Source organism: Leucoraja erinacea, chromosome 2 (assembly GCF_028641065.1).
Source record: "Leucoraja erinacea ecotype New England chromosome 2, Leri_hhj_1, whole genome shotgun sequence".
Classification (NCBI taxonomy): domain Eukaryota; kingdom Metazoa; phylum Chordata; class Chondrichthyes; order Rajiformes; family Rajidae; genus Leucoraja; species Leucoraja erinaceus.
Window position 1 is genome coordinate 123,638,125 of NC_073378.1, and position 13,580 is coordinate 123,651,704.

Below are 13,580 nucleotides of genomic sequence, written 5' to 3' on the forward strand. Positions count from 1 at the left end.
GGGCGTGGCCCACTTACGCAATCTTTTCGGTGACTTGCCGGCACCCGTGATAGTCGCAGCAGTTTGCCGAAAATTTTCAACAGGTTGAAAATCCAACAGCGACCAGAGAAAGTCGCAGGCTGACGCCTATATGGTCATGAGTAGTCACCCAAAGAGTCGCACCTATTTCTGGTCGTCGCTGGATTTTCACCATGTTAAAAATTTTTGGCGACTTGCTGCGGCTATGACAGATGCCGGCCAGTCGCTGAAAATATCGCGTAAGTGGGACAGGCCCTTTAAGCCTCTTATGGTAGCTGTAACTAAATGTGTAATTTATCTGCACAGTTAGTTTGACATCAACCACCTCAAAAATGTGAGAACATCAGCTGGATGATGTAAAGACCTACCCTGTATTGATTGTAACTCGGAAAAACAGACGCGCTTTTCACAAGTGAAACCAGCTTTCAGACTTAAAATGACATGGGAATCAAATATCACAAGCATCATTGGAAATCAGCAGGAGGCTGATGGCAACGAGACTGGCAATAAACAGGTTCCCATCTGTTTTTCAACCTTATTTCATCCAAATGATTTAAAATTCACAAACTAGACATGGTCAAAATAATTCTTTCATGGTAATAATGGGGGAGTGAATGCGTGTAGGAATGAACTGCAGATGCTGGTTTAAACCGAAGATCGACACAAAACAGCTGGAGTAACTCAGCGGGTCAGACGGCATCTCTGGAGAAAAGGAATAGGTGACGTTTCGGGTCAAGACCCTTCTTCAGACTGAGAGTCAGGGGAAAAGGAAACAAGAGATATATTGTAGACGGTGAGGTCTGAAGAAGGGTCTCGACCCAAAACATCACCTATTCCTTTTCTCCAGAGATGCTGTCTGGCCCGCTGAGTTATTCCAGCTTCTATGGAGAAGTAAATGTTTCCTTTTAATTTCCATATATGAATATCTAACAAGTTATGGCACCAAATAATCAGATCCAAACTTATTTGCCAAAATATATATATTTGTTGCATTAGAAATCTTTTCCAGGATTTTTCAACAAAACTTGGAAGAGACAGAGTTTACTGTTTGCATATATTCCTCAGCCTTCAGAAGGTAGAGAACCTCTTTGAGACAAGGCACAAAAAGCTGGAGCAACTCAGGGGGTGAGACAACATCTCTAGAGAAAGGAATAGGTGATGTTACGGGTCAAGACCCTTCTTCAGACTGGTCTCGACCCGAAACATCACCTATTCCTTTTTCCCAGAGATGCTGTCTGACCCTCTGAGTTACTCCAGCTTTTTGTGTCTGTCTTTGGTTGAACCTGCATCTACATTTCCTTCCGACATTCCTCTTGGAGACAATGCTGCTTATTGTCCCAGAGATATTCCAAGTATAGGAATTGATGGGGAACGGAGCAACAACTAATGTACAAATTAAAGTAGGACATCCAGCAGAACATTCACCCCAACCAAAAAAAAGACACAAAGTGCTGGAGTAATGAAGGAGGCTCTCGACCAGAAACGTCACCCGTTCCATCTGCTGGATTAACTCAGTGGGTCAGCCAACATCTCTGGAGAACAGACACAAAAAGCTGGAGTAACTCAGCAGGTCAGACAGCACCTCTGGAGAAAGGAATAGGCGGCGTTTTGGGTTGAGACTCTTCCACAGACCGGACCCGACACATCACCTATTCCTTTTCTCCAGAGATGCTGTCTGACCCGCTGGTTTACTCCAGCTTTGTGTGTCGATATTGGGTTTAAACCAGCATCTGCAGTTCCCTCTTACACATCTCTGGAGAACATCTCTGGAGAGCATCTATGGAGTGATACTTTTGGGTCGGGACATTTCTTCATACTGATTGAATGCCTGGATGGGGGGGAGAGGGGAAAGAAAGCATGAAGAGAGGGGTGGCAGGACAATGCCTGGACAAAGCCATCCCAACCAGTTTGGTTTGAAAGACACAGCATGGAAATGGGCACTTCGACCCACCCAGTCCATGCCAACCATCGATCAGCCACACACACACTTGTTCTATGTTATCCCACTCTCCTATCCCACAGACTGGGGTCAAGGAAAGAGCGTTCACGTCGCGGCCCTGCTTACACCAATCTTTCCACCACCACGCACAGGAAGCGCAAGAAGCGACAAGACAGGCACCATCGTAAGCAGATGCCGAGAAGTGTGTTCAGCTCTGGCTCAACAACTTCTAATCTTGTGTGGGAACTCGATAAGAAGAAGAATCCTAAACACTAGGGACAATTTACAGAAGCCAATTAACCTACCAGGCTGCACTTCGTTGGAGTGTGGGGGGGGAAACTGGAGCACGCGGAGAAAACCCACGTGGTCACTGGAAGAATGTGCAAACTCCACACAGACAGCAACCCATAGTCTGGATTAAACCTGGGCCTCAGGCGCTATGAGGCAGCGGTTCTGCCACTGGGGAACTAAGTTCCAAAGGGGAAAATATCCTAAACATATTTACTTCATCCCATATTAGATTGCTCACTTTCTACAAATTGACGTTTTTTTGGGGTGTTCAATTTTAGGTGATTTTAAAAGTTACTGCCTCAAAAAGGTTATACACGCATTTGGATTGACAAGGGCTGATTAGGGATAGTCAGCATGGTTTTGTACATGGGAGGTTGTGTCTCACAAATCTGCTTGAGTTCTTTGAAGATGTGACAAAGTAGGTTGATGAGGGCAGAGCTGTTGATGTTGTGTACATGGATTTCAGCAAAGCATTCGTCAAGGTTCCACATGGTAGGCTGCTCTGGTAGGTTAGATCGCATGGGATCCAAGGAGAGATAGCTGAATGGGTAGAAAATTAGCTTCATGGAAGGAAGCAGAGGGTGATGGTGGAAGGTTGCTTCTCGGACTGGAGGCCTGTGACTAGTGGTGTGCCACAGGGTTCGGTGCTGGGCCCGTTACTGTTTGTCATCTATGTCAATGATTTGGATGAGAACAGACAGGGCAAGATTAGCAAGTTAGCAGATGATATAAAAGTGGGTGGTTTTGCAGATAGTGAAGATGGTTGTGAATGATTGTTAAAAACTGGCCTTCATCAGTCAGGTTGAGAGGAGAGGTTGGGCTTTGGCTGCCATAGGAATGATGTCATGAAGCTAGAAAGAGTATAGAGATGATTTTTGAGGATGGAGCCAGGATTTGAAGAATGTAAAATCGTGAGGGGGAGTAGATACTTTGTAGATAGGGCAGCACGGTGGCACAGCGGTAGAGTTACTGCCTTACTTGCTGTCTGTATGGAGTCTGTACGTTCACCCCATGATCTGCGTGGGTTTTCTCCGAGATCTTCGGTTTCTTCCCACACTCCAAAGACATTGAGCTTTGTAGGTCAATTGGCTTGGGTTTGTGTACTTGGTATACGCGTAAATTGTCCATAGTGTGTGTAGGATAGTGTTAATGTGTGGGGATCGCTGGTCAGTGCAGACTCGATGGGCCGAAGGGCCTGTTTCCGCGCTGTATCTCTAAACTAAACTAAACTAAACTAAACAAGTCTTTTTCTCAGGGTGGGGAGTCAAGAACTAGAGGGCATAGGTTTGTTCATAACCTAAAGATATAGTCCCAACCTTCTTACTTTAGGATTGTAGTTCCGATGTTCATAAATTAAGGGTGTAGTCCCGAACTTCATAAAGGGTGAAGTCCTGGCTTCATAAATTCATGGTTTAGTTCCAATCTTCATAAACTAAGGGTGTAGTCCTGATCTCTCAAACTACATCACTGCGACTCTTGCACTCTTTTGTTTCGCTACACTTTTGTTGCAGCTGTAATACGAGGACACTGTAATATTATATTTTGCACTCTGTTGTACTCATGTATAGTACGATCGGACTGGTTCGCACACAAGCCAAGTTTTTCACTGTATCTCAGTACTGAAAGCAGATTGAGAATCTTGTAACGTGGTGCCAAGGCAACGATCCCTCCCTCAATGTCAGCAAGATAAAGGAGATCATGATTCACTTCAGAAAGCACAGCTGTTCATATACTCTGGTATACATTGATGGCAATGAAGTGGAGATAGTCTGAAAGCTTCAAGTTCCGAGGAATAAGTATCACCAACAATTTGGCCTGGACCAGCCACATCAAAGCCGTGGTCAAGAAAGCAGACAAATGTTTCTACTTCCTTAGAAGGCTTAAGATCCTGTCCCACTTGCCCATTTTTTTCGGCGACTGCCGGCATCATTGTCTTCTTCTTCTTGCGTATGGCGTGCACAGCCTAAAGTTGCAGGACTACTTGTCCCATTTGAACTTATATAATTGTGCACGCCAGGTTGATTGCTTTGGTCAAAACAGGGTGGACCACGTGAAGGTTGCAATCTCCCACCCCGCATCATTGACTGACGTATCAAGTCACCAAAATATTTGCGCCGTGATGCGGCGGTGACGCGGCGTGACGACGTATAACGCAGCGTGACGATGTATGACGCGCGGTGTTTTTTTCAAGTGTCGCAACATTTTTTTTGTCGCCGCTGGATTTTGAAATGTTCAAAATCTTTTGGCGACACTGATATGACGCCGACGGTTGCTGAAAAAAAATCGCCAAGTGGGACAGGGAAGTTCGGCATATCCCCAACAACTCTTACCTACCTCTACAGGATGCATCACAGCTTGGTGTGAGAACAGCTCCATCCAAGACCGCAAGAAATTGCAGAGAGTTGTGGACGTAGCCAAGACCATCACACAAACTAACCTCCCTTCCATGGACTCCATCCACACTTCACACTGCCTCGGCAAGGCCACCAACATAATCAAGGGCCAGTCTTCTCCCCTCTCCCATTAGGCAAGAGGTGGAAGTTTGAAACCACATACCTCCAGATTCAGGAACAGTTTCTTCCCAGCTGTTATCTGGCAACTGAACAGTCCTCTCGTAGTTCTAGAGTCCTGACCTCCCAGCTATCTTATTGGAGACCTTTAAACTACAGTTTAGCCCGAGTTTATCTTGCACTAAATGTTGTATTCTTTATCCTTTATCTGTATACTGTGGATGGCTTGATTGTAATCATCTAGTCTAGTCTCATCTTTGACTGGATAGCACACACACATAACCATTACTGTACCTCAGTACACATGACAGTAATAAACTAAACTATACGACAATAATAAACCAGTATCAATAACAAGAGGGAGAAGAGCTATTAGGAACTGGAGGAGCAACTGTTTCACACAAAGGGTGGTCGTACAATGGAACGAACTGCCAGAGAAAACAATTGAAGCAGGTACAATACTAACGTGTGGAAGTCATTTGCACAGGTTCAGGTTTAGGCAAGGTTTAGAGAGATATGAACTAAATGAGGGCAAATGGGCCTAGCATCAATGGGGCTTCTTATTTAGCTTGGACAAGTTTGGCCAAAGGACGGGATCAATAGCGCTGCTGGCTCGAAGGGCCGAATGGCTAACTCCTGCACCTATTGTCTATTGTCTGTAACATAGAACATTGAAGTTGCCTGACGGAAAAGGCAAATGTGCTTAGGACATGGATTGGTATGTGCGACTGGGACGTTGTAGCCATGGGTGGGGGGGGGGGGGGGGGTTGCGTTATTGATTAAGGAGGATGTCGCGTAAGTAGTCAGAGGTGACATTATGGACGGTTCGTCTAGTGAAGCTATACGAGTGGACCTGAGGAGCAAGAAAGGGATTGTCACCTTGTTGGGGGTGTCCAACAGATCCCCAAATAGTCAACGGGAATTAGACAAACAAATATACCAGAAGGCTGCAGACAGCTGCAAGCCAAATAAGGTTGTTATGGTAGGGGATTTTAACTTTCCCAATATTAACTGGGAATATCATAGTGTGAAAGGTTTAGATGGGGTACAATTTGTCAAAGGTGCTCAGGAAAGTTTCCTCCGGCAATATGGGAGAGGGTGACACTTGATCTAGTCATGGGTAATTGGGAAGGGCAAGTGAATTAAGTGTTTGTGGAGGATCCTTTTGCAACCAGCCACCTCTGTTCGATTAGGTTTGACATAGTTATGGATAGGGACAGAGCAGGCCAAAAAAGTTAAAATGATAAATTCAGGTAAGGCCAACTTTGAGGGCAACTATAAAAAATATGATAAAAATGAATATGTATCTGTTCAAGCAATAAAACTGCCGGTGAAAGACCCAGACACACTTTAGTGTGAAATGTTAAAGGGCATTCATTGTTTCTTTCATATTGTAAACACAATGATAATTTTGTGACAATTTTATGTCAGAGTGTAGCCAGCAGTTTGAAACAAACTTTTGATTCTGATCGTAGACACAAAAAGCTGGAGTAACTCAGCGGGACAGGCAGCATCTCTGGAGAGATGGAATGGGTGACGTTTCGGGTCGAGACCCTCCTTCAGACTCTTGATTTTGATAGATATATTTCTGCATCAAAAAGGCACCTAGGGGTACAGATACAACATGGGAAGAAGGGGCTCGACCCGAAACGTCACCCATTCCTTCCATCCAGAGATGCAGCCGGTACCGCTGAGTTACCCCAGCATTTAGTGTCTACCTTCGGTATAAACCAGATGGGAATAAGGTATTGAGATAGTAGGTGATCAGCTATCTTTGTTTTTGAATAGCGGAGCAGGCTCGAAGGGCTGAATGGCCAATTTCTGCTCCAATTTGCAGTCCTTAATGTACCTTTCCAATGAATTTAGGTAGAATCACTCATGGACTACCATTGCGTTTTAGAGAGCATGATGACCATTCCAGAAATGTTGCTGGGCGTTCAAGAACAATAAAGTGTAGATTGCGTGGGACATGATATTTTTTTACCTCTCCAGCCGTTACAAATGTTCAGTTCAATAATTAGGATTCTGTGACACTATTCACAAAAAAGGGTCTCAGTTTCCAAATGTTAGGGGGGGGGGGGGACTTTCTGGAGCGCTAGTATGGATAATGTGGGCCGGACTGGTTTCCAAAGGGCTAGTATGAACATTGTGGGCCTAATGTATTCTTGGGCTGGCAGCTCAGTCACTCAGGCCTGGTGGGCTGGCAGCTCAGTCACTCAGGCCTGGTGGGCTGGCAACTCAGTCAGTCAGGGCTAGTGGACTGGCAGATCAGTCACTCAGGGCTGGTGGGCCGGCGGGCTGGCAGTTCACTCACAGTCATTCCTTGAAATTCCACCAGACTCAATTTCACAGCATTTCAAACAGAGTGCAGGCCACCAGACTCAATTTCACAGCATTTCAGGCAGCCTACAGGCCACCAAACTAAATTTCACAGCATTTCGGGCAGAGTGCAGGCCACCAAACTCAATTTCGCTGCATTTCAGACAGAGTGCAAGCCTTCAAACTCAATTTCATACCATTTCACCAAATTCAATTTCATAGCATTTCAAGCAGAGTGCGGGCCACCAAATTCAATTTCATAGCATTTCAAGCAGATTGCAGGCCATCAAATTGCCAAACAACTGGTTGCATTGTCATTCAGGGCTAACAAATCATTTATTGCAAGTACATTGCAGACTCACAGTTCAGTTGATTCGTAGCTTAGAATCACAGTTGTGGACTCTCCCTCACGATCATCCAGTGTTACTGACTCACGTCCAGGCATCCTGGGTTTTATAGCCCTGTCCCCCTCCTCCCCCCCCCGGAAAGGGCGTTACCTTCATTGTGGTGATTGGCAGGCGAGAGGACCGATCAGCTGATCTCAACATTTTTTAAACACTCATAACTTCTTTATTTTTCATCGATCAGAAAAATCCTCGGGGCTGCCTCAGCGGAGGAGGACTGTGAGTAAGATGACCAAAATCAAAGCGATATATGGTAACGTTGTTTCTAAAATCAATATACAGCGCAGACAGGAAGTAGACAACATGAGACTTTTAAATATATAGATATCTGATATGATATATATCATATATATGATATGAGATTATATATATATACTAGACCAAGTGCAGACCCGTTGGGTCTGTTCCCCCAATGTGCGTTTGTGGGGAGGGAGGCGGCATACAGCATCACACACATTAACTATACCCCTCCCCGCACTCACGTTAATTACCCCCCTTGATATTATATTAATATTATTAATTTGCTCCTTTTACCCCATAACCACCCTATCTACTGACGCATAGCCCCCAACTTCCAGTCACATCTAGAGAGAGGGGGTGAGGGGGGGAGGTAGAAAGTGAGGGCAGAGAGAGAAGGGGCAGAGACACAGAGAGAGGGGCAAGAGGGAGAGGGGGTGGCAATGAGGAGAAGAGGGAGGGTGGGTGAGAGGGGAAAGGTGGGGGTGGAAAAGAGGAGGAGAGAGAAAGGGTGAGAGTGGGGGGGGAGAGGGGGGCAGAGGTGGGGAGCAGGGAGGGTGGAGGGAAGGGGGTAGGGGGGTGTGTGGAGGGGAGGGGGGTTTAGGGGGGAGGGACGGTGGGGGGGAGGGGATGGAGGGGGAGGGGGGGAGAAAAAAGGGAGAGGAGAGAGAGGGGGGAGAGAGAGAGGGGGGGGGAGGAGAGGGGGGGAGGAGGAGGGGGGAGGGGGGGAGAGGGAGTGGGGGTTGAGGACAGGGGGGGAGGAGAGGAGGGGGGAGGGAGAGGAGGGAGGGGGGGGGGGGAGAGGGGGGGGGAGGAGAGGGGGGGGGGGGGTGGGGGGGGGAGGATGGGAGGGGAGAGGAGAGGGGAGGAGAGGGGAGAGGAGAGGGGGGGAGGGGGAGAGGGGGGGGAGAGGAGGAGGGGGGGAGAGGAGAGGGGGTGGAGTGGAGAGGGGGGACGAGGAGAGGGGGGGAGAGGGAGAGGGGGAGAGGAGAGGGGGGAGAGGAGAGGGGATGGAGAGGAGGGGGGGAGAGAGGGGGAGATACAAGATTCAAGATTCAATTTAATTGTCATTTGGACCCCTTGAGGTCCAAACGAAATGCCGTTTCTGCAGCCATACATTACAAACAAATAGACTCAAGACACAACATAATTTACATAAACATCCATCACATCGCTGTGATGGAAGGCCAAAAAAACTTATCTCTCCACTGCACTCTCCCCCCACCCCCGATGTCAGAGTCAAAGTCAAAGCCCCCGGCTGGCGATGGCTATTGTCCCGCAGCCATTAAAGTCACGCCGGGTGATGCAAGGCCGCGCACCGGGTCTTGGTGTTAGAGCCCCCGGCATGCGTTCGCAGAGTCCCGCGGCCATTCCAAGCCGCACGGGGCGGTGATGTCAGGCCCCGCTCCAGGAGCTCTTCGACCTCGCAACTCGGGTGGGAGAAGTCGCCGTTGCGTGAGCCCTGAAAAGCGGTCTCCCTCCAGGGACCCGCAGGCTCCCGGTGCCGCCGTCCGCCAGACCCGCAGTTGCAGCCTCCGAATCTCCGGAGGTCGGGCCGCAGAGCGCTCCACCACCGCTCCACCCGCTCTGGACTCGGCCAGCTCCGCGACGTGAGGTGAGTAGTCGGCACCAGAGCCCCCGGTCTTCCTGTTGGAGGCCGCTCCTCGTTGCAGCCCCAACGACAACGGAGACCCGACAAAGAAAAGGTCGGGTCTCCCGTGCAGGGAGAGATTTAAAAGTTACCCCCTCCCTCCCACCCCCCCCCCCCCCCCCCACACACATACCCCAAGAAAAAAAATAACAAAAACTACATAAAAACACAGACAACAAAATAATAAAAAAACGCAGATGGGCTGTAGAGGCCGCTGCTGACAAGAGTCGCGCCGCCTACCGGCGCGACTCTCATTAGATATGTATCTTTTACTGTTCACTATCTAATTAAGTGCACGTGTAATCCAGGAATTTGGCTACATATACCAATTGTTGTATCGCCACATGTCTTTAGCAACTAACACTGGAATGCTCCTTAGTAACATGAGCCATGATTGTGAACCACCAAACTGATTTATCATACTTGAGCTCTCCAAATATAAAGTACAGATTTTCCACATTCAAGTTCATTCCATTCCCATTTTCGTTAATCCTTGAAAGGATATAAACATGAAATTCCACTGATAGTTTAGGTGAAGCTCATTTTCGTTTCATATCAAAATCATTTCATAATCATTTTCAGGATTATTGGCCCCAAGGTACTTTCTCCTTGGTTTAATTTGTATTTTTTCACATATGTGAGTGAGTGAGATAAGGGAAGAAAAGTATCATTTCAGGCTTGATTTATTGTATAGATAGGAGTTAAGGGCCTGTCCCACTTTCACGACCTAATTCATGACCTCTGCCGAGTTTGCCCTTGACTCATACTCACAGCATGGCAGTCAAGATGTCGTAGGAGGTCGTAGGAGGTTGCAGGTAGGTCGTAGGTAGGTTGTGATGCCAGTCCTAGGTACTCGTGGCATCAAGTTGGTCAGAGCGTTTTTTTTTTTGTTTTTTTTTTTTGCGTTAAATAATATATTATTTTATTAGACAATAAATTAGACTGCAGCTATGTGAAAGGATTATGGAAACATTAAAGACTTCAGCTGCTTATAATATAGATCAGTGCATCTTATATCAGTACAGTGGTACAGTTAAATATGTGAAGGATTTACTGACATCCTGCTATCAGTTTCCAGTTAACACACACGATATGTTCAAGTTATACAATATTTCACAAGTTTGTTAGGAAGGTATGACACTGCATCTAATGGTTTACAGTTGAAATACTGGCAATGAATGGAAGATGTCACACACGTCTGTATGGCGGATAGTTGGCGGCGTTTTTTCAACATGATGAAAAATGTCCACAAGTAAAAAAGGTTGTGAATTAGGTGGTGAAAGTGGGACAGGCCCTTAAGTCTACTTGTTAGTCAATCACGAGGTTGCTTTATCAGGTTGCGCAATTGCAGATGGACACAAAAAGGGAACCCAGTGGGTCAGACAGCATCTCTGGAGAGAAGGAATAGATAACGTACCATGTCAAGACCCTTCTTCAGTCTTCTTCAGAGTCTCGACCCAAAACGTCACCTATTCCTTTTCTCCAAGGATGCTGCCTGATTCACTGAGTTACTCCAGCACGTTGTGTCTGTTCCCACTTAGAAACAAGATGCTTAAATAGAGAGAGGACTGCGACAAATGTCAACCTTTTGCTGACAGACAACATTGGCCAGCTATGGGCTGTTGGAACTGACTGGCACGGCCTCTGCGTTTTCCGATGGTTTCAAAGCCTTAGCATCATGACTAAAGTAACAGTTTCAATGGTTGGCACATCTCTCTTTGGTCAATCAATGAAGAACAGAAGTGCAGATGAAATAGAAGCAGGAGTAGGCCATTCAGCCATTCATAGAGGCATAGCCAGAGAGTTATACAGTGTGGAAACAGACCCTTCGGCCCAACTTGCCCACACCGGCAAACATGTCCCCTCTGCACTAATCCCACCTGCCTGCGTTTGGTCCATATCCCTCCAAACCTGTCCGATCCATGTACCAGCCTAAATGTTTCTTAAACGTTGGGATAGTACCAGCCTCAACTATCTCCTCTGGCAGCTTGTTCCATACATCCATCACCATTTGCGTGAAAAAGCTACCCATCAGCTACCCACCAAAAAGCTACCCTATTAAATCGTTTCCCCTCACCTTAAACCTATGTCCTCTGATTCTCGATTCCCATAATCTGGGCACGGGACTCTGTGCATCTACCCAATCTGTTCCTCTCATAATTGTGTACACCTCTATAAGATTCCCCCTCATCCTCCTGTGCTACATGGAGACCCAGCCAACTCAACCTCTCCTGGTAGCTCAGACCCTCTAGTCCTGGCAACATCCTCGTAAATCTTCTCTCTACCCTTTCCAGCTTGACAACATCTATCCTATACTGAACTGAACCAGAACTGAACACAATACTCTAAATGTGGCTTCACCAGCATCTTATACAACTGCAACATGGCCTCCCAACTTCGGTATTCAATACCCTGCCTGATGGTCAATGAGCCAAAAGCCTTTTTGACCATCTTATCTACCTGCAACACGACCTTCAAGGAACCATGCACCTGGTACTCCTAGATCCCTCTGCTCTACAACACTATCCTGAGACCTACCATTCACTGTGTACATCCTGCCCTTGATAGACTTCCCAAAATGCAACACCTCACATTTCTCTGCAATAAATTCCATAAACCATTCCTCAGCCCACCTGGCTAATCGATCCAGATCCTGCTGCAATCTTTCACAACCATCTTCACTATCTACAAAACCACCCACTTTTGTATCATCAGCAAACTTGCTAATTTGCCCTGTATGTTTTCATCCAAATCATTGATATAGATGACTAGCAGGTCTAGCACGAACCCTGAGCCACACCACTAGTCACGGAACTCCAGTCCCAGAAGCAACCTTCAGCCACACCTTCTGCTTCCTCCCATGAAGCCAATTTTGTATCCATTCTGCTTTTTCTTCATGGATCCCATGCGATCTAACCTTCCAGAGCAGCCTACCATGCGGAACCTTGTCAAATGCTTCACTGGTTCATATATACAACATCTACAGATCTGCCCTCATCAACCGTTTTGGTCACATATTCAAAACTCAATCAGATTCATGAGACATAACCTCCCACGTATAAAACTATGTTGACTACCCCTAATGAACCCTTGTCTGTCCAAATGCCTTTATATCCTATCCCTCAGAATACTCTCTCATAGCTTAGCAACTACAGATGTTAAGCTCACTGGCCAAAAGATCCCTGCAGCCCTTCTTGAATAGAGGCACAACATTTGCCACCCTCCAGTCTTCCCGCACCTCTCCTGTATTAGATGACGACTTGTAAATTTCAACCAGGGATCCCGCAAATTTCCTCTCTAGTTTCCCACAGTGTCCGCGGATATATCTGATCAGGATATCTCTGGAGAACATGGGTAGATGACATTTCAGGTCAGGCCCCTTCTTCGGACTGATTGTAGTAGGGACGAGAAACCTGGAAGGGAGTTGGGTGCAGGACAAATACAGGCAATTGACAGGTGGATACTGGTGAGGGAGGGGGGCAGTTGACAGATGGTAGGACAAAAGCCAGTTGACAGATGGTAGGACAAAAGCGAGAACGAGATGGACCATCGAGAACGAGACGGACCTTCAAGACCTAGTAGTGGCCATCGAGAGAGACCATAGACAATGGACAATAGGTGCAGGAGTAGGTCATTTGGCCCTGCGAGCCAACACCGCCATTCAATGTGATCCTGGCTGATCATCCCCATTCCGGACCGTTGAGAGAGAGGGGGACTGTCAAGAGAGAGATGGACCATGGAGAGGGAGGTGGGCCGTCGAGATGGATGTGATGAAATGTCGGAATATGATGCGTTGGATGCGGAAGCTGGTGGGGTGAAAGGTGAGGACCAGGGGAACTCTGTCCTTGGTCCATCTGGGGGGAGGGGGAACAAGAGAAGTACTATGGGACACAGAAGAGACGCAGGAGAGGGATCCATCCATGACGGGGGGGGGGAACCCCTATCACCCTATCTACTTGTGTTGCCACCTTCAGTGAGCTATGCATTTGGACTCCAAGATCCCTCTGCATAGCAATGCTGTTAGCAGTCTTGCCATTAACTGTATACTCTCCCTCTTCATTCAACCTCCCAAAGTGCACCACACACCTCGGGTAAACTCCATCTGCCATTTCTCTGCCCATTTCTGCATCTCATTTAGATCCTCACTGTCTCCAACTTCTCCAATGCTGGTGTCATCAGCAAATCTACTCACCAACTCATCCACATTTACA